We start from the raw sequence: 19272 nt of genomic DNA, 5'->3' as shown, positions 1-19272 counted from the left end.
GCGGAGCTTGCAGTGAGCCGAGATCGCGCCACTGCACTCCAGCCTGGGTGACAGAGCAAGACTCTGTCTCAAAAAAAAAAAAAAAAAAAAAAAAAAAAAGAAGTCAAGCCTCCATGCATATCATTATAAAAATGCCCACCAAGAAGGCTCCTGCAGCCTGGCTTTGTGCACCCCTACATATGAGACAGGAGAGCAGATCAGGACCTCAGAATCTGCTGAAGGACACAATCACAGCAGCAGAGTGGTACTGAGCCTCCACCAGCACTGCAGACTGCACTGGTATATCCAGCTCCACTGCCCAGAAAGCAACTATCTTCCATGACAGCCAGGAATTTTTTCTCTTTCTCTTTAGCACCACCACCTGCAGAACTTCCATCACAACCACTGCAGCCAAACTCCCTGGCACCACTCATCTCACCATTTGGCAAGTGAAAAGCCCAAACTTCTCTCACTGGGACTTGTTTCTAGAGTCATAACTAAAATCTCTGATTGCCCAACAGACAGCACCTGGGAGACCAAAGGGAGAAGAATGCTGTGTGACATCTGAAGCCACTAATTGCCCATCTTCCCTGAAGCAATGTGCTGACAGTATCCTGTCTTTTTTTCTGAGTGTCTGCTAACAGGTCTGCCTGTGACTAGGAGGAGCACTTATACTGCTACTAAGTCACTCTGCACCTTCAACAGCTGACACCTATAAGCAGCTCCTTTGTTTTACAGCAAAGTAAATTCAATAACTAATGGCCTTATGGAGAATTCCAATCCACAGCCTCTTTCAACAGGGCTCCAAAAGCATCCCCAAACTGTAAAATTGTTTCTTCAAGTAGAAATAAATCACCACTTCTTGCATTTTATCATACAACCAGGTGCCATGGGCCCCAGAGTCAACCCTTCCTTAATGGTCTGATAAAGGAGAAAAGAAATAGCTGAGTGCTCATGGGTGACTTGTGCAATATTTTACAAATATGAGAGAGAAATAAATAACACAGTGCTATAGACATGGCAATGATATCCTCTGAAAAACTTACAATGTCCTCTCCACTGCCACTCAATTTCTGTCATGTTTTAAATATCTAACTCAAGTTTGACTTCTTCCATGAGGTAGCTTTTCTCTGATTACTCCAGCCTAGAAAAATTTATTCATTCAATATTTCTTTATTGAGCATCTACTGTGTACCAGACACTGTGCTAGATTCTGGAGGTAGAAAATATAAACAATCAAAACCTCTATCTGGTGGCTACATTCTCTAGTCTACTAATAGAAGTACTGTTTATACTCCTGCATCTTTCACGGATAGCATTTCCTGGAACTCATATTACTCTTCATTTTACAAAATAATTATTAACATATCTTTTTAAGTAGCCATTTCTGATTTTTTTTTTTTTTTTTTTTTTTTTTTTTTTTTTTTGAGATGGAGTCTCATTCTGTTGCCCAGGCTGGAGTGCAGCGGCATGATCTTGGCTCACTGCAACCTCTGCCTCTGGGGTTCAAGCAATTCTCATGCCTCAGCTTCCCAAGCAGCTGGGACTACAGGGTGTGCCACCACACCCAGCTAATTTTTGTATTTTTTTTAGTAGAGATGGGGTTTCACCGTGTTGGCCCGGCTGGTCTCAAACTCCTGAACTCAAGTGATCTGCCTGCCTTGGCCTCCCAAAGTGCTGGGATTACAGGAGCATTTCTGAATTCTTTTATATTCTGCTAAGAGAAGGTGCTGCATAAATACACGCTGAATGAATAGTTAGCTAATTATGTGAAAAATATATATATATATATTTAGTTTTCCTATCTGGATTTTAAGTTTCTTGAAAAGTAGGGATTCTTCTGTTCACATTTCTGTATCTTCTAGAGCATCAGCACAGTTCTAGGCACATGGCTCATTCTCAGTACATACTTAGTTAAATTCAGTAATTCTGCTAGAAATGGGAGTTCCTATTCTACATTTATACCATTAATCGCACTCTAGATTTAGAAAATAGGAAGTCTAAGGCAAAGGAAAACAATATGGTCAGTTCTAAGTGACAGTCCCCTCAACATGCTAGCTAAGCTTTCTCTCTGACCAAAGCACTGTGTTTTTGAGAGAGGAATAAAGTCATATTTCATCTGTGGGGATTTACCTAAACCACCTGTGGATTGCAAGAAGAAAACCAGAATGGAATTAGAGCAGCAAGGCTGACTTTGGACAGCAAGACCACCCATAGAAACATCCACCATGTGACCCACACTGGATCTGCCTGCCAAAGGACCACGAACCCAGGAGTCAGAGCCACCTGCCCTGTCGGGGGAATGGCTACAGCCCAAACCAGTCCAGGAAGGCCTGGGTATCCTCATCACCCCGTGTACCCACACTGCTGTCTTTTGTTTCAGCCTCTTGAAATCCATCTCCTAGAATATCCAGTTTTGCTCCGATAAGCCACAACTAAGAAAGTCAGTGAAAGGGGCTGACCTCTGTGGGGAGATGGGTCAATATCCTCTACTACCTTAGGTGAGATTAGGTGGATTGATGTTGTTCTCCCAATCCCCAAGGTGTGAGCACACCATTAGCATTGGTAAAGCATACCCAAACAGCAGCCCAGGAATGGCATCAGGACATCCGTGTATCACCCCCAAAGGCATTAACCTGAATCAGAGCATTCTAAGTTCTAGACACACTTGAAAGCTGTCTCAGGGTTTGCCATCTGAAAATTCAGAGAACTTACCCTGAAGCCATCCTCCCTACTCCTCAAATTAGAAAGTGCCCCAGGACCTTCAAAATCAACCTTAAATAACCAAAAATTAGATATCACTTTCTATTCCAGACACAATGCTAGACCATGCTTTAGTCCTACCCGATCTGAATGATCTGATCCCTGCTCATGTTGGGACAGCCTGGAAGTAGTCCTGCCTCCTCTTCCATCCTTGCGATCTAAGACAGATCCTGAGGAAGCTGCTCTTGGAAGCCAGCAATGGCATTTAGTCATGCAAAGCAATGAGCTGACTTCATTTTCCTCAATAAATATTTCATTGAGATTCAGAGAAATAACAGAAATCTTATTCATGAGATTTATGTTTGTCTTAATGATTCACAGCATAATTTGTTGCAATTAAATATTTATTTTAATATCTTCTTGGGTCTGAACACTTCTGTCCCTTTATCAGTGAGTCTTTGTACCATCAGTCCCCTTACAGATGTGAAGACATTGGGAACAGTCTAATTCTTCTCTGAAGTGGGAGTTTTTCCTTTCCAGCTCCTTCTTAATGAGGAGCCTGCACCACATCTGTGCAACAGTTGCACTGTCTCTGACACATCCCCCAGGGCCCTGTCAGTCAGCTTCCACTCCCTGCTGCCTCTCGCCTTGCAGGTCTCAAATCTATACACATTCGTAAAAGGCTTACTTGCTCAGCTACCTCTCCCACCTCTCCCAGCCATAGAATCCCAGACACACTCTCTGTAAAACAAGGTGGGGGTTGAGAGAAAGAAGAAAGCTGGGCTCTCATTACAGTATGATGAAAAGGAGACCGGAACTGGAACAAAGAGCTCTGAGTTCAATGTCACTACTCCATGGACATACAGTCTTATGACAGTCACTTATCTGGCCACGTCCTACTTGTAAAATGGGGATACATATACTGCTGAAAGACTCAAGTGAGATAGATGGTGGATATGCTTTATAAACTGTAAAGAATGACAACTACCTGCCAGAGTTGTGACAATTAAATGAGAAGATGGATTTCCAGTGTTTGGAACAAATCTGGTATATAATAAATGTTCAAGTAAGACATCCTTATAAAAATATGAGAAATTAAATATGTTTACTTTTTTTAGAGTGCAATGACTATTTAGGCCTCACTGCCTGGCATTTACATGTGGCCTAAGGGAACATGTCCCATGACTCACATAGAGAGATGCACAGAAGTCTTAGGAATCTCCAGAGCCCATGTGAGGGACAGAGGGCTTCTATGGATACATGGAAGTGTCTCCTGCAACTCCATGGGATGCTTCTGGGAGCTGGAAAGTTGTACTTTTTAAACGTTCACATGTATATCTTTGCAGTCTCCTGCAGAAACCCTCTCTCCTACAGAGATGGCACAATCCTAACTCAGTTGCTAAAACTTCCCTAGATCCTAAGAAAAGCATTCCCTGTTTACTTCACAGGGAGTATAGTCTAAGCCACACCCCCCCTCGGCCCCAAGAACAGCCTCCTCCAAGTGGCAGCCAGAGCCATCTGCCATCTGTAGTCCCTCTGTCCTGTCCCCCAGCTGTGAGTCCCACCACGTAGTCTCCCTGAAATATGGCCCAGGCACAGATGGAAGTGTCTCCTGCATCTCCACGGAATGTTTCTGGGGGCTGGAAAGTCTGACAGTCACCCTGAGGGAAGGCACTCTCCTCTGCCTACCTCCATGCCAGCCCTCAGGGAGCTTTCCTGGATGATCTCTAAGAGGAGGCAAGATGGGTCTGGGAGGAGGGAATGAGTAGATTCCCAAGACAGCTTAAAACCCAAAGAGATTTTACGTTCAACATTAATTAAATGTCATTTCTAAAAATTTTAAATCCCTGGCATTGTGAGAAATGCTAAAGCAAATTACAATGCTAAAGCAAAAAGGGCTTCTGAAAAGTAATTATAAAGGCTTATAAGTTAATAATGGCTTTGTACCTTGTACTACTAGAGCTAATTCCATTATCTGAGAAACTAAAAACTAATGTTCAGTAACTTGGTGAATGCCTCAATCTGAAGCTTCTGAAAGAACGGTGCCAACAGCCTTCTTGGCCACCACATCATGTTAAGTAATTCTCTCCTCCAGGAAGCCATCCCAGAATATCTCTCACTAAGTCTGAGTCATCCATTCACTCTAAACACCACCCACCCCACTCCCCCGACACACACACTGCCTTAATGTTCCTCTACTTCTTCCGGAAGAATCTTAAATTAACACAAGAGTGCATTATTTTAGCACCTATAAAAGGATCAGCTGAGTGATATTAGCCAAAAGGAATGAATGAACTGTTTAAGGTGTCAAAGCACTACAAGGGTCAGAGAGGTTCTGAGCAGGAGGCACTTTTGTAGCATCTTTCAAATCACACCAACTCTGTCTTCTCCAGAGATGACCCTTAATAAATGTTTTAGTTATTTAAATATAAAATAATTTGCTGATTCTCCCCACCCCCAGTATGTTCAAGGGAAAAAAAAACACTGTTTTTCTTTCCCATAAAAGAAATACCTAGTATAGACCCCCAGCTCAGGGCAGCAGGTCAACAAAATACACTTGACCACACACCAGCCAGTCCCCCCTTCTCTCCCTCTGAGCTGATGCAGATCAGAAGGAAGCCTGCAACGTCTGAAATCTGACCTTCCATCTGCCACTTGATCTTCCATCTGCCACTTCCCCAATTCAAAAGGGGCTAGGGGCTGGAGGATAGAGCAAGAAAGATCTCCAGGGATCCACTTGGTGGTGAGCAGATGTTAATTTGGACTCCAAATAGGATAGAGGTAACTCTGCTTCAAAGCAAGAGGCTTAAGGTCACAGCCAAAGACACTTTGGTGGACAAAGGAGATTCCAAGATGCTATTGAACAGTCCAACATCTGACTCTGCCTCCAGAAATCTACAGTATAGGTACAGTAGTCTATCCTTATCCGTGGTTTCATTTTCCACAGTTTCAGTTACCTGTGATGCAGTACAATAAGATATTTTGAGAAAGAGTGATACCACAGTCACATAACTTCCATTACATTGTTATAATTGTCCTATTTATTATTAGTTATTGCTGTTAATCTCTTACTGTTCCTAATTTATAAATTACACTTTATTGTAGGTATGAACCTACAGGGAAAAAACATAGTATATTTAGGATTCAGTACTATCTCTGGTTTCAGGCATCCAGTGGGGATCTTGGAACCTATCCCCCTCAGATAAGGGGGAACTACTATATTCTCATCGTCATTTCTGGATAGAAGAGAGGAAAGGACACAAGACTTAAGAAAAGCTAGGTTAGAACCTAATTATGCATACCATTATCCAAGCTGAATGACTCTGTCAAGTCACTTAACTTATTTCAGCCTCAGTTTCCTGATCTGTAAAATAGGATCTATACTACTTTGAAGGTTGAGATAAGCACTTAGGACAGTTCCTGGCACATAGGAAGTACTTAATCAATATCAAAAAAGAAAAAAAGTACTTAGTGATAATACAACCATTATCAACAGGCCACATTCTCCAAGTTCTTTTTCCAGTACAAGGACTAGATTTTTATTATCTGTCTATGCTATTTTTGCTGGCCCTTGCATGACTAATAAAATGCTACTAAAAGACTACCAGCTGGAACAGAAGATGTAGTCTCTAGCCATGACCAAAGAGAAGATATCTGTCCACCAGAGGGAAGAGAACTGGGCTGCAGCCTTGGCCTCATGAATATAACATCCAGGCCAACTAAGCCAGCAGTACCATACGGATATTCTAAAACATCACTGTCACTGTAAGATAAATACGCACCATACCCTTCATTTGAGTACAGAAGTTTTCAGTCACCAAATTTGATTCTTTGTGGACCATACACTGTTAAATAGATCTTATCTTTAAAAAATGCGTCCCCATTTTTGTTGACAATCCTGTCTCCCACAGTGAGAAATGTTCCTGGAACCAGGGTCTGTTTCAGGAAACCAATTTAAATTCATGAAGCTTCTGGTATTTATGATAAAATGAAAGTAAATCTAGTTGAAGCAAAGACCTACATTTCCAAGACAACTGACCATTCATTTATTAGTTGCTGCCCCTAGCTAACACCCAAACCACAAGCTGCCTTTGCTCGACCTCCCTGCAGGAACCCTGGTCATTCAGAAGTACCAGGGTGAAGCTGAAAAAGAAGGGGGAACAAACAGCTTTAAATCAAGGGACACACCCTCTACAGCCAAGGTCAACACCCAGGGCAGCAGGGCTCGGACAGTGGCGGAAAGACTCCACCCATACAGCACTTTGAACAGAAGCTCTCTTCCAACTGGAAGCATAGAGCTAGCTGCTAATCTGACGCACGCCCAAAACAGAGAAGTGGGTAAAAATAAAATTACGACTGCTCCCGTGAGAAGGCCAGGAAGAGAACATACTGAAACAATCATGGCCTGCAGCCCTGCCTAACACCAGTGCTGCTAAGTGACCTCAGCCAAAGGCAGGAAATGATTGATCAAGTTACTTTTCTTGCTCAAAATCTCCCAATGGCTGCCCATAGACTACTGAATAAAATCCTAGCATGGGACCTAAAGCCCACCCAACCAACCTTTCCAGCTTTCTCTCTCAGTATTCCTAATCTCCTTCATACACATTCACAATGTGTATAAACACACGTCTACCACATAAAGACTATTTCCCAAAGTCTCCCTTCTTCTCTAGGTCTCCTCTATCTCCACATGCCCAACTTTTACCCATCCTTTAAGGCCCCTTCAAGATCAAGTCCACAGCTGAAATTCTCCTCCTACTTTTCTCTGCTCCCATGGCACTTTCTAACTGGGTAATGTCTTCCCTTCACTGTCATTCTCATGAAGACAAAGATTCTGCCTGTCTTGTTCACACTCATAATATTGCCTGCACAAGGTAGGCATTCAATACATATTTGTTAAACTGGGGAATACTACCTCACTCACAGGAAGTTTCTTCTGTGACTTGAGTTTCCTAGCCATCACCAGACAAGACGTCCCCATTAACAGAGGCAATTCAAATTCCACTGGCTTTGGCCTGATCTTCTTCCTCATGTTGCACCTCAGCCCCCAAAAAGTTTCATCTCATTACGTCCAGGAGCCCCACTCACATCTCCCCATACTCATTCCTGCTCACAAGGCATTGTCAGCCGTACCTGCCATGTCCTTCCTCTGCTGCTCTGGCTGCCCGCTGTTGCTGGAGGATGCCTGGGGTGCCCTCTGTGAGGATACCACCATCAGATCCAGAGTGCTGGCTCCAGGGTTCTCAAATCCCCAATATTCCAAGTGCCAAGTAGCCTGAGTTCCCGGAGTCTTCACTATGCCAGGATCAAGCCCTGATGGAAGCTAAGTCCATCTTCCCCACTGTGTTCACAAGATCAGCATCATCTGTCCCCATATGTCACACAGAGCCCTCATGAAAACAGCAGACAGGTCCTTCAACTTTTGCACAGGGTTCCTCTCCTCAGGGCTCAGATGTGAGCCCACAGCATTGGCTAAAGAACAACCCCAGGGAAAAAGAGCTCATGGTATCCCCAAATCCCATTTCTCCCTTCCTCCCATCCAAATCCACCATACAAACAGGTACCAAGGGGTGCTTGCCTCTCTGAAGAAATGGCCAGAACATATCCAAATGCTGATAATGGCCACTTTGAAGACTGAAGCTACACTTCTACCTCTGACATAACTGTTCTTCCAACTTGCTCCCTCAAGCCTGGTCCCTCATCCAGCTGCCTGAGGTGGTGACAAAAGGCTGCCTTTTAACCCTTTCTCTTACCTTTCTCCTTTTAAAAATATTTCCACCCAGGGCCTACTCTCTACCCTTCCAGCACTACCAAAGACCCTGTTGCCTCAGCTCCTTCCTCTCTGGGTTGAGACAGATATTCACCATGGCCCTTGGATCCTTCTCTCCTGAAGTGGTTGATAAGAATGGGTTTCAGCAGATACTGCCCAGAATATGATGATTTATCGATGCTGAAGCCTTCTAATGCCTGCCAATTCATGTATTTATTATTCCGGGTTAGGCCACTCAAGCCCTTAATCTTAGCAGAAGGAACTCCAGTGAGGCAGGATGTACCTTGAGCCTCGCAGGCTGAGCCAGCAGGAGATAGCAGGGCACCTGCCCCCTCTGAGGCAGCCCAGCTCAGCCACCTGGCCAGTAGTCTCAAGGTGAGGAGGCGGGGCCTTAAAAGAAACTACCGATGGCTTCACTCCTGCAGGAAACATATCCCAGTCACAAGCAGGTACACAGGTACAGCCTGAAGCTGAAGTTTACCCCAGGGCCTTGGGCCACACTTCAAGAGAAATGGAAGTTAGTCGTCGACTCTCTTCCAATTCAACTTTTGATTATCCTCTTTCAAAGCCCAGATCCTCACATGCATATTCTATCTCCGTACCCTTTCAAAACCTGCCTTCCTAAGCCTTCAGTCCCCAGAGCACCTTAAAACCACTCCACCATCCCCTTCTCATCCAAAAGTTAGATTTTAGGCAATACAGGTTAAGAATTAATAACTAACACTTATTGAGCCTTTAACATGTGTAACATCACCTAGTCCTTACAATAACACTATAAGGTAAACATAGGATATTATTGGCATCTTACAGATGAGGAAACCAAGGCCTAGAGAGGCTGTGACATGCCCTAGTGTCACACAATAGTAAGTGGTGGAGCTACGAGCTAAACCAGGCCATTTTTATTTCAAAGCCTCCTCCCACTTAACTACTCAGCATACTGCCTGAAAAGCAAGCCCATCAGCTAAACAAACCTTGTCACTGGGCTTGACACATCCGAATTTATTAATTTTGCTTCCTTTGGTTTTTTTAAAGGAGTTTGGTACATAAATCAATAGCTTTAACTGGTGAGATTGAAGAATGAAATGGCATGGAGGTAGTCAAAGGAGACATGTAGTTATGTAGTACATGAAAGTATATCTACAAGTACATGTAGATACACTTTGAATTCACTTTTACCCTACTTGTCCCCACCTTCCCCCAAAACCCAGCTGTACTCAGCTGCTCGTGACCAAAAATATCACCCCATGCCTACTTTCAACCTGCTTGGCACACTTCCTTTGGGTATCTTCTTTGAGGGACTTTCAAGAGCTAGCAACCTGTGGCAAATGACAAACTAGGAAGGGGGACTTCTAAGATGAGATCAAGCCATAGATATAGGATATGGAAAACAGAAGGAGGAAAGATGGACCCCAAACCTGTGGAAGGCTACTGTTCAGGAATTGGACCTCTGCTCATCAGATACTCCGGTGGTGCAGTTGGGGACAGGCAGGATAAATTCCTATCTCTCTCTGGGGCCTCTTGTCCAAACAGGAGGATCTGGTTTCTGAACTTCTGGGAGCAAGCCAGAACTTGGAAAAGATCATCTTTGTACCTTCGTACCTCGCCTTCTGTGGTCTCCTGCTCCCAGGTAACAAAGGCAGGTATATTAGATCAAGAAAAACCTTCTAGCCCTGCTAGGGAAGGGATGCTTATGTTTCCAAGGTTTTGGAGGATTTTTTTATTTTATTTTATTATTTTATTTTATTTTATTTATTTTATTTTATTTTTGTGAGACGGAGTCTCACTCTGTAGCCCAGGCTAGAGTGTAGTGGCATGATCTAGGCTCACTGCAGTCTCTGCCTCCCGGGTTCAAGCGATTCTCATGCCTCAGCCTCTCAAGTAGCTGGGACTACAGGTGTGCACCACTGCACCTGACTAGTTTTTGTGTTCTTAGTAGAGACAAGGGTTCACCATGTTGGCCAGTCTGGTCTCGAACTCCTGACCTCAAATGATCTGCCCGCCTCAGCCTCCCAAAATGCTGAGATTACAGGCGTGTGCCACCGTGCCCGGCCAGGATTCTTAAGCCTTAATATTTTCTTTCTTCTGCAAACTGCAGCCCACCTCTACCAGGAACACTTGGAAGGATCCAGCTCATTCAGTGGAATCATGACTACATCAGATCTATTCCTATTTTGTACAATATGCATTTATAGAAGTAATTTGTAATGTGATTAAGTTTGGGGAGTAAATTTCCAACAAAACCATTCTTCCTGCTATATATTTTTTTAATATTTTTGATTAAATAAATTTATTATATTTTGATCACAGAGTATCCCAAATTTTTACAGTTTTTAAGTTACAAAGTGTGTTTTCAATGAACATGCCCCCTATATTTCTGAATCCTTTCTGTATTACTTTTGGCCTTGTATTTTCTTGCATCATTCAGAGCACGTAGGTCTCAAAGTAGAACAAGAACCATGACTATGCTTCTTAATGTTTAATCCTGAGCACAGACTGTGATAGACACAGTTGGTTGCCTACCCAGTGGCCATTAACCCCCTTCTTCCTTGCTTACAGACCCACATTTTGTTCAGAAATCAAGCATCCATGTGCTTCCGGGGAAGCAAAGACAACTTCAGTCCCACAGGGTAAATGCTAATTACATTACACCAATCACGGAAATTGCATCCCCTTCCAGTGACTTGTTTTGGAATTGGTGGCCAAATAATGGCCTTTGAGACATGAGGAAACATCTTCTGGAGGACATCTGGGAAAGGTTTTCTTGCTCTTAAATACATGCATGAAGAAATAGGCTCTTTCAGTTGTTATCGATTCTGCACGTAACATATGGAGTTACGGCAGCCATGTTGGGACTATCAGGATGGTAGCATGGAAAGATGTAAGGTATTGGGGTTCTAAGATGGTCTTTTCTTGTAGTGGCAGGCTAGGTGATTAGGACCAACCTTCCCACTGAGGACAATCATTTATATTTGTTTTTATTTTCTCAAAAGCATTAAACAGCTAACAAGATAAAGAATTTCTAGGTCGAAACCTAGGAGAAGTTGAAAATCCAAAGAGGAAGGCCCAAAACACACAAAAAAAGCTTTTGCCTTGAGAGCATTTGCCAATCTGCAAGAAACAATAATATTTAGTTTAGTAGCAAAACTAAGCTGTGCTTTTGGCAACCAGGAGGAGTAGGAAAGCAGAAAGCAACATCCAGGGCCTCTGCCCCAGAAGACTTTGATAAACAACATCCACTCTAAGCTAGGCTTCCTCTCAGAGGGGAAGCTTCATCCTCAAGATAAAGGTAGCCTAGAATAAACTAGCTGTTAATGCAAACCTGAAACCCAGTTGCCTGCAACATAGGTCAAAGGAATCTTAAGCAGTGTGTTAAGGTAGAACTGGACTGGTAGTATCCCAGGGGCTGTCAAAAGAAAATAAAAATCATTGCAGAAGAATGTTATCATTCTTGGCTTCAAAGCCAGTGATCAAGATACAAAGATAAAAAACACAAGGAAAGGTATACCATGAAGAAGGATCATCAGGAATAGCAGAATACAGAAAGAGACCCACATTTGTGGTAATCATTTCACAATGTGTGTGTGTGTGTGTGTGTGTGTGTGTGTGTGTACGTGTATGTATGAAATATATACATATATACATACATAAAAATGGAATATATTTACCATGTACCACATGATATATATATCAAAGTATGATATATGTCATTATATATCAAAGTATGATATATAAAGTATGATATATATATGATATGTATATCAAAGTATCATGTGGTACATGGTAAATATATTCCATTTTTATTTGTCCATTTTATCTCAATAAAGCCAGGAAAAAAAATCGACCCACAAAGACTTTAGATAATAGAATTATCAAACAAAAAACTATAAAACAAATAGGCTTACTATGCTCAATGCTCAAAGAAACAAAAGATATTTTTCATAAAATTGGAAACTAAAAGAAAGGTGATCTGGGAAATAGTTAAATAGGGATTTTAGCACTAAAAATACAATAATTGAAATTAAGAAGTTAGTGAACACTTTTAATTGCAGATTAGACACAGCTAAAAAGAGAATAAACTGGAGGAGATGTCAGAGGAAATTACCTAGAAATGCATCAAAGGGAGATAAAAATATCTAGAATAATAAGAAATATAGACTATACAATGAGAAATTGCAACATACAACCAGTTTGGATCTCAAATGGGAAGAAGAAAAAGAACAGAGATAATAACTGACAATCTTCCCAAACTGATGAACTACTACAACATTTTATAGATTTAAGAAATCTAATGAACCTAGGCAGACTAAATAAGAAAGAAGCTAGTGATGATGCTGAGCCTCTAACTTAATTGCCCAAATTCTAAACTTCTTGTTAAGAGAAGCAGGAGAAGGAGAAGCAGGAGGAGAAGTGAAGGCAAGAGGAGAAATTCATTTATTGCTTATGCATTTTGAGTTTGGGTTGAATTACCTGCAGCCAAAAGCATCCCAAATTATATTCATGGTGAGAATAAAGTAGCCACCAATTATTGAGTGCTGACTATGTGTACATATACACTTTGTATAATCCCCTGCAAAGCCTTATGAGGTAGTATATTATCAGCCAAGGCAGGCTAGGTAAGCTACAGATACAAACCACCCTCCAAATCTTAGTAACTTCACAGAAAATAAGATGAATATTTGCTTATACTACATGTTCAACTTGGTTCAGCAGAGAGCTGTGATCATCATAGTCACTCACAGTCCCAGGCTGATGAAGGATTTATCCCAACAGAGCTACAATCAATTAAACAATGGAAGGAAGTAAACAGTATATTGGCTTTTAAAGCTTCCACTTGGAAATGAAATACCTGACTTCTGCTCACGTTTCATTGGCCAAAGCAGGTCACATGACCAAGGATGTACAGAAGTACAATCTAACTGTATGCCCAAACATGTAGGCAGCTAGAAGTACTTAATGAATGGTACTAATGACTACCACAGATAGATATTATCTTAATTCTCTGAATAAAGAAACTGAGACTCAGAAAAGTATTTAGTCACTAGTTAAATGAGTCAAAAATATACTAATTAATACATTTTCCTGGAGGAGATATTAATAAGACTATCGCCTTTTGGTGGCTGCAGTAGTGAGAAGAGAAATGTACCAGTGATATGATCTCTAAGGAGCCAAGCAGAGTGCCCAGTTGGGTCTTATCCTCGGCTATCCCAGAATCACTACCCCCAGGGCACAGTATGGAACCAAGGTAGCAAGGGGCAAATATCCTAATCCTTCCTTTGTTCCTTGTGCTAACTGGAGCCTTCCCTGCAAGGATAAGACTGGACTGCAATTGGCCAAACAGACAGTATATGCATTTATGTACTATGGGCTCCCATTATCTTATATATTCCAGGTGTTCAAGATGTGGTTAACAGAGTGAGGGGCGGAGAAGCCACATAATCAGATTGGTCATGCCAAGCTTGTTAACTCTGATCTGTGCAGGTTCAGAAAGCTTGCCAAAGCAACGGAGACCCATTCTGTCCAAACACAGAAGGAGCTGTCTTGCTCTCTTAAGTCCTCAAGACCTTCCTAGGAGCTGGATTTTCCAGCCTGTAATGTACAGAACATTCCCTACCTCCTTCCACACCTAATGATGACATTGTCCACCTCCTCCCTCCCAGCACCCCACATCTGTTGGCAAGCTCCCTTGGCTGCCCTTCCTGCTATGTATGTGCTGCCTCTGCCAGCGCAGTCCAGCCTCCTCCAGACACAGCAGCATTTGTCTGGGATTCTCTCCCTGTGGCAGGGAAAGAGTCAACACCAGGGTTCTTACTTACTTATTCCTTCCCAGGCATGAGGCAGCAGTTAAGGAGAAGGGAGTTAAGGACAGGGAGGACAAGGCCTAGAAAAGAAGCTCTGGGGGGCCAGATTGGTGGGAAAAAAGTCTTCATAATTTCAACTGTTTTCCAACCACACTGTCTCTAGATGAGCCCCCTGGGTGAAAGGTCTGTATATTACCAAGGATGGGAGATTGTAGCCTTAATTATGTCTTGAAGCATTTGGCTGTGTTCATCCTGAAACTTCCAATAGGAAAAAAAAATGCGGTTTCCATTACAGTATCACTGAGGGACTTGTACTGGGGTTGGATCATTAAAATGAAAACACTGATGAGTAAGCCATGGCATTTTGTCTCTAAGACTTAACGTCCTTCTTCCATCCCTAGCCCTGTACTTTATTTTGAGACAAGCTTAAAATAGTCTATAAAATATGGAGCTCATTATCCCATCTAACAGATTTCATTTAGCATGAAAGTAGATTAAAAGCCCCATGCCAATTATTCCTCCTATCCTGGGTTTATAAGGAAGATACTCCTCTGGGTTCTTTAGAGCACAATTCTGCAACAGCCCAGGAGAACCAAGAAGTGCCACTTGCAACCCCACTCAGCTTATTTTTCATAATGATAACAAGGAAGGATAGAGAAATACAATCCTGCTTTTGGAGTTTCTTAGAAATTTTGCCTGGAGCCTTTAAAAGCTGAACCCAAACCAGATAACCCTCAAACACATGAATTCTCCATTCTGTCCACATACAATGACTACATCAAGGCTACTGAGCACAGTAAAGGGGTATATATCGGGGAATATAATGGAAAGAGGTCTCAACTTGGAGTTTTTTATTCTGGCTTCACATCCAGGCTCAGCCAATAATTGTATGACTTTGGGGGGTAAAATCATTTCTTTGAGCCTCAGTTTCCTCATCTCATCTCTTTGTTATCTTCATCTTTGTTATTTTCCATGTGCAGGTGTCATCTCCTCTCCACAGTCTTCTCCAAGGCCCAGCACAAGGCTTTATATAGGAGAAGGGAGGAGGAACTGATGTCTTGATTGCACTGACAGTACCCTCTGAGCCGGCCCTTGGAGGTGAGTTCGATGATAAGAGTATCCAGGTGAGGCTCCTCTCCCTTGCTCCTATACTTTTCAGTCATGGGTCCTCTCTGAGTCCCCTCAGTTATCTCATGTATACAATGAGAATAACACCCTCCCACAACATCACAGGGTCATGAGAGGTTTGAATGAGCAGTAAGCACCTATCCAAGGTCTTGAACTATCCCACCTCTCCAGTCTGAGTTCATGACACTGCCTGTTCTTTTTTAAGAATATCAGGACCATCTGAACTGCATTTCCTCATTTTTCACTTTTTCTACTTAAAAATCATTTTCTAAGCACTCCTTCTTCCTTCCTTACAACAGAGGAAGTGTTCCCCCTCCTCCAGTCTACCACTTCCATCTGCACTCTTTATTCAATCCATTCCTACCTCCTCCAGGCCACTGCTTCACTTTAGAGCACTTATCACAAGCTGTTATTACAAATTCAACTGTTGCTTTGACTTGTATATTGTCTGCCTTACTCACTAGAATGTAAACTCCATGAAGATTTCATGCCTTATTCATATTATATTCCTAGCAAATAGCACTGTCCCTGGAATATTGTCAGTGCTCAATGAATATTTATTGAATGGATAAATTCACTTCTGTTTGTCATTTTTAAACTTCTGTCACTGGTCCCTTCCCCCAGCCTCAAACACATTCAGGCCTTCCTCCTTTAACAAAATTATCACTTGACCCTAATGTCCCACCAACCACCATTCTATTTTTACCTTTCATTTTCTGACATATTTCTCAAACAAACAATATGTGCTTGCTGCTGCCTCATCTTCACCACCTCCTCCCACTGCAATCTGGTTTCTTCTCATTGAGGTGCTGAAACAATGCTGTAAGTAGTCACCAATGCCTTCTGTCACCAAAGCCCTCAACATTGCCTCCTCTCCCTGCCCATGGAGCTCCCTAATTCTTCTCCTCTACTCCCATGAAATTATTGTATCCTGGCTCTCCTCCTACCCTTAAGGAATACTCTTCGTATCTCTCTTATCCTGTCTCCCTTTGTCAATACTTTCAAAAACAGTCTACACTACTCTCACTTTTCTCTGTGCTGTCTTCCTTGAGCTAATACCAGTTTCACCATCACTTCTTGGCAAATGACTCAAAATATTCATCTCCTACCCTAACTTCCCCCTAGAAACACAAACCTACTTGAATGCATGAACGAATCAGACATCTTGTAATCATCTAAAACTCAAAGTTTCTAAATCCCTTTACCAACACCCCAAGTCCTACTCATCTTTTCAGACTTTTAGTATAACATTTGCCACTCCCCAAGTCAAACCTAAGCATGAAAGCTTCGATGGCCCTTTAATATGAAGAGTAAGAAATCCCTGTTACTTTCTCTGATGTTATCTCATACATCCTTCTCTTCCTTCCTCTCCATAGGCCCATGCTTCCTTCACATCCATTTTCTTTTTCTCCAGTTGTCTTTATGCATTCAGATTCATCTTTAAAGAACATGACCAGCACCAGGCACTTATACTCAGAAGTTCCCCATGACCCTTGCTCCCTCTTGTGTGCCTTACCTTCCTGATACACTGACCTGCCCCCTTTTCTTTAGCTATCCATCCCCTTCAACCCACTTTGTGCTTCTGCCCATGCTTTACTGACTAGAATGTTTGGCCCCACCTTCTCCACCAAACAAACTCTTATTAATCCTGCACCCCAAGCTAAACTATCAGATATTCCGAGAAGACTTACTTCTCCAACCCCTCTAGGCAATTAGTTGTTCTGTCCTCTGTGATCCTATGCAAGCCTAGGTAATTGCACTTACCAGTTTTGTTGTAAGGTCCTTTTTACACATCTGAGTCTCTCCTTAAACCATATGAACCCAGTAGTACTTAGTCTACTGGCTGGTACATTGGTACTGCTCAATACCTTTTCTAATTGAATGCTACAACTCTGGAACCATTTGCCCTTAACCCAACATGCCAATGCAAGAATCTTCACAAGGTAGCCCCAATCTGTCCCTCCAACCTTAACTCTTATCACACAGATGCTCCAGGCAGTCTGATTTAGTCTTCATTCCCCAAGCACACCCTGTATTTGCTGATTTCCATCCTCATAATTCAGGGCTACTAAAGCTTAACCCTGCTCTCTCCTTTTTATCCTGTCATTGCATTATCCATTGTGTTATTTGTTATTGTCTACTTCCCCCATTAAACTATAACACTTCACAGAGACAAGAACACTGTCTTCTTTAGCATTGTATTCCCAGAGCCTTGGGTAGAGCAAAGCACACAGTAGGTCCTTAGAAGACATTTGTTGAATAAATGAACATTTCTTCCTTCATTCAGACCCAATTATTTCTCTCTTTTAAATTCATAGCACTCATCTAGCAACTTAACATGAAAGAGTACCTGTGGCATCACAAAGATATATTATAGGTATTATAGGTAAATATTTTGTAGGTATTGTCCACATGGAACCATGAAACATTAGAGCTAGAAGAGCTCCCCCTTGTAAGTAATCCATCACTTGAAAGAGGGCCAACAGAGACGCAGAGATGTTACTGTTGATTCTTTTTTTCTCTCTCTTTTCTTGGAGATGGAGTCTCGCTCTGCCACCCAGGCTGGAGTGCAGTAGCGTGATCTCGGCTCACTGCAACCTCCACCTCTCAGGTTCAGGCAATTCTCCTGCCTCAGCCTCCTGAGTAGCTGGGACTATAGTTGCATGCCGCCACACCCAGCTAATTTTTTGTATTTTAATAGAGATAGGGTTTTACCATGTTGCCCAAGCTGGTCTCCAACTCCTGAGCTCAGGCAATCTGTCCACCTCAGCCTCCCAAAGTGCTAGGATTACAGGTATGAGTCACTGCGCCCAGCCTTATTGTTGATTCTTGATCTTTCAGGAGTTTGAATTGTAAGCTCTCTAAGGGCAGCGAGCTTACACCTAACCCTAATCACTCCCTGCTCTACCTGGACCCTTAGTAGAGTCTATTACTACTGCTACTAATAACAACAACGATACTAATTGCTTTGGTGTTTTCTTTGATAACAAGCCACCTCTGTCCACAAGGTGAAGAGCAAACCCATCACTTATACTGGGGATCCAACTAGCCTTCTGAATATCCAGGGACACAGCTGTCCCACTGCCCCTTGGTTCTCAGCAACCACTGAGTATGCCACCACAGAACAGGCCCTGGGAGGACATGCCATATCTGGGCAAGTGCTGCTTTACTGTTCTCACATCACAGTAATCTCCACCCCACTGGATGGAAACACCACACCGGGACCTCACAAAGCAGCTATCAGTGTCCTTCCCCTAGTACTTGGCCTAGATACATCTTGCCTGGGTAGTTCACACCACAGACAAGACATCCCAATGATATGCTCTACTACCTGCTGACAGGGAAGGTGGCTGGACTCCCAGTTTAACATGCATGCTGGAGAGACAGACAGATGTAGCTCTTCCCATCTGTATGGCAGCAGGTAGAGGGGGCAACCCATCCTAGACAGGAGTCCGGGGTCCTGGATCTTGACTTTCCCTTAGCAGCTCTCTGACTTTAACCAAGCACTTAATCTCTACGAGCCTGTTGCCTATCTGTGAAACGGGAAGTGATATGATCTATCTCAGAAAGGCATAATGGGAAACAAAGGGGTAACATATTTGGAATTATCAAATAATTACATTTATCTTTTTCCTCCTTAACAATGCTGTGATAATCAATTATTCCCTGGAAAGTTCAGATACTCTGTTAGCCAAAGTTATTTATTAGGTTTCCTATTAGGATATAACTTTGAATTAGGTATCTAGGTGAAAATACAAAGGATAGTGAGGACAAGGGCTTGCCCTGAGGGAAACTCCACTCTTAATGGAGGGAAATTATCCCTGACAAGAAACTAAGATTCCTAAAGCTGCAAAAATTCAGAAAACAAGCACATACTTACTGAGTACTTACTGG

The 19272-nt window shown here is 42.5% G+C and overlaps 1 protein-coding gene across 26 annotated transcripts in view; it reads right to left on the bottom strand.

Moving 5' to 3' along the window:
• KALRN (kalirin RhoGEF kinase) overlaps positions 1-19272 on the bottom strand; it is a 694106-nt gene that overhangs the window by 606014 nt on the left and 68820 nt on the right. The gene's annotated exons all lie outside the window — the stretch shown is intronic.

Source organism: Symphalangus syndactylus, chromosome 21 (genome assembly GCF_028878055.3).
Source record: "Symphalangus syndactylus isolate Jambi chromosome 21, NHGRI_mSymSyn1-v2.1_pri, whole genome shotgun sequence".
NCBI classification, from domain to species: Eukaryota; Metazoa; Chordata; class Mammalia; order Primates; family Hylobatidae; genus Symphalangus; species Symphalangus syndactylus.
This window is presented reverse-complemented; position numbering and strand designations above follow the sequence as displayed.